This window comes from Phocoena phocoena, chromosome 4 (assembly GCF_963924675.1).
Source record: "Phocoena phocoena chromosome 4, mPhoPho1.1, whole genome shotgun sequence".
NCBI classification, from domain to species: Eukaryota; Metazoa; Chordata; class Mammalia; order Artiodactyla; family Phocoenidae; genus Phocoena; species Phocoena phocoena.
This window is the reverse complement of record NC_089222.1, coordinates 43,158,813-43,161,615: the sequence shown is the minus strand read 5'-3', so window position 1 is coordinate 43,161,615 and position 2,803 is coordinate 43,158,813. Positions and strand designations below refer to the sequence as shown.

The 2,803-nt window shown below is 34.7% G+C and overlaps 1 non-coding gene across 1 annotated transcript; it reads left to right on the top strand.

Moving 5' to 3' along the window:
- The first annotated feature begins 1,048 nt into the window (after positions 1 to 1,048).
- Positions 1,049 to 1,180, top strand: LOC136122959 (small nucleolar RNA SNORA72). The gene has a single exon (XR_010655850.1). It is a non-coding gene; the product is annotated as a small nucleolar RNA SNORA72 (small nucleolar RNA).
- The last annotated feature ends 1,623 nt before the right edge of the window (positions 1,181 to 2,803 follow it).

Below are 2,803 nucleotides of genomic sequence, written 5' to 3'. Positions count from 1 at the left end.
GTTCCTAACCAGCCGAGGACGGGTACCGGTCTGCAGCCTGGGGGTTGGGGACCCCTGATATAGACAATATGCAATGGCAAGCTGGTAAGTACTCTGAAGGGAGATTACACCAGGCCATGAGAGCATATGGAAGGAGATCATGACCTAATTTACTGAGCCCAGGAAGATAGAAGAGGAACATTTCAGCTGTGATCTGAAGGATGAGTAGCTTAACAAGGTAAAGAAGGGGTCAGAAAGAACTCCCTTGACAGATCTTGAAAAGGCTCTGACGAAGAAGAAAACCTGGACTATTTAAGGAATAGAAAGGTCAGAATGGCAGCATTAAAGTGAGCAAAGGCAAGTTTGGCATTGGATGAGCTGGGAGAAGTAGGCCACAACCCAACCATAGACGCCTTCCGGATAGACTCTGTAAAGAATTTTTGTAAAGATCAAGAAAGAGCAATTGGAAGAAATGGAAGTATGTAAGCCATTTGAGTACAAAAATGATCACAAAGACTACACACAGTGGAGAATAAATCAGTAGGTAGAAAAAGTTAATATGGGCAAAATCCTTAGCAGGTACAACACACATTCACAAAATAATTCACTTGACAATTATAGTTTAGAATAGGGCAAGTGCTTGTAAAAAGAGATAAATGGAAAAACTGGGTACATATTTAGGAGATAAAAGATCTATGGCTTGTCGCTGTTGGTACTATTTACTGAAACACAGATTGCTCAATCAGGACTGTTGGGGACTCAGTAGTAGACATGCTGAATTTGGGGTGTCTCTGAGAGCTAAGAGGATATAACAGGTAGGTAGTTTGCAATGCAGTTTTAGAGTTCAAAGGAGAAGATTGATTTAGAGATTAGAAGTCAGGAATTTTTGGCGTATAGATGAATTGAAGCCCTGGTAAAGAGTAAAAGGAAGAGGAGTTGAAATTTTTAAAACTGCTAAAAAGAGATAATCCCAAATAAGGATATATGCAAAATAATGGAGGTCTAGCTACAGATCAATGGAGAAGGTCTTTTAGGAAGAAAAGGATAAGACCTTAAAAGAGCACATATACTGCGAATATTCTCGCTGTTCTGATGTTGTAATAATCAGGGCAGGCTAAACATTCGCTATATTAAGACCATGCATGTGTCCCCGGACCTAGTTCTTTTCCTAGGTCTGGTTTTATAAATGCTGGTGATAAACTAAGTCTGATTTACATGATGAATCTTATGTGGGAAATGTCTGTGACTCTGGGTATCCTATCAACCTTGAGAAATGGTAGCACAGCTAGTGTAATAACTTTTGAAGATAACAATTGCTAATTTGATGATTACCTGTTGACATTAAATGAATTGTAAAATTATTGTGTTTTATTTTCAAAAAAAAAAAAAAAAGAGCACATATAGAGATACACTTGGTTAGGGAATATTTTAAAGGAATGAGAAGAAAATCAGTGTGGACAGAGACCAGAATTTTACATTCTTTATCTCTCTCACAACAAATAAAACAGTACCATCCACAGAGCAGAAGTGTAATAAAGAAAACACAGCAACAAAGAAAGGTCAAAAAGAGTCTAATTTGACAAAAGATTCTTAAATGGGGTTGGAGAAGGCAACTCATCATTTAATTCAAATGTGTTTCTTCTCTATTTTAATAAAGGGCACTGGGGGTGATTTGAAGGCAGTGGTACAACACATTTATTTATCTCTAGTTAGGACGATGACTGCTGCTCCTTTAAACATTTGAGAGAATGTCAGGGAATAAATCAAAGGGAAAGATCAGTTTTGAGGAAACAGTAATTTTATTATAGGCAAATCTTACTTCCACAGATTCAAAAAGAAACACATTTGCCTCAGTTCATTTAATTTCTCAATTATTCATTTACCATAAAATATCAATGTGAAATACTTTTGAATAAAATCAAATTACCATTTCCCTTCAGTTGAGGTTTTTATTTTAATATTCCACCAGAAAGTGTGTACTTTCACTCAAGGCTGCTATTAGAGCAATAGGTGAGATAAAGCTATTCTGGGGCAAGAAAGCTAGTAGACTCTACTTTCCTTGAAAGAAATGTAGAAAATAGTAATTTTTGTAGAGGTAATTATTTTAGCTTTTTAAAATATTCCACTCTTGAGAAAAATTACTTTTTAAAATAGGATGCATTTCTTACATTGAGTATATACGTTTTCTGTATGCTGTAATTAAATTTTGCATATGATCCAATGCCTACTGAAAATAAAATTCAATACAATAGTTATGTGTAGACACCACATATGTACACTAACACAAGGCAAGCTGTATATGGTCAAGCACTCTATCAACTATGTCATTCTTTCTTCATCCAGAAGACTCTGTAGACTCCTGAGCCAGGCAAATTTGCTGCCATTGACCATACTGATAAAATAGAATTGGTAAATATTATACACCGAAACTTCAGGGTCTTTATTTGGAACTCTAAGGTCACTAGTTTCATTCAAATATTTTTCCTTCTGTGTCTTTACTCCTTCTCACATATTATATTAGTTTTCCTCTCCCAATATACCCCAACATCCTTCTTGTTAATATCTTTTTTACTGAAGTATAGTTGATTTACAATGTTGTGTTAGTTTCAGGTGTACAGCAAAGTGATTCAGTTATATATATATAAACACATACATATATATGTATGTATATACACATATATATATATATATACACATATATACACTTTTTCAGATTCTTTTCCATTATAGGTTATTACAAGGTACTGAATATACTTCCCTGTGCTATATAGTAGGTCCTTGTTTTCATATATAGTAGTATTTTATATATAGTAGTATATATATA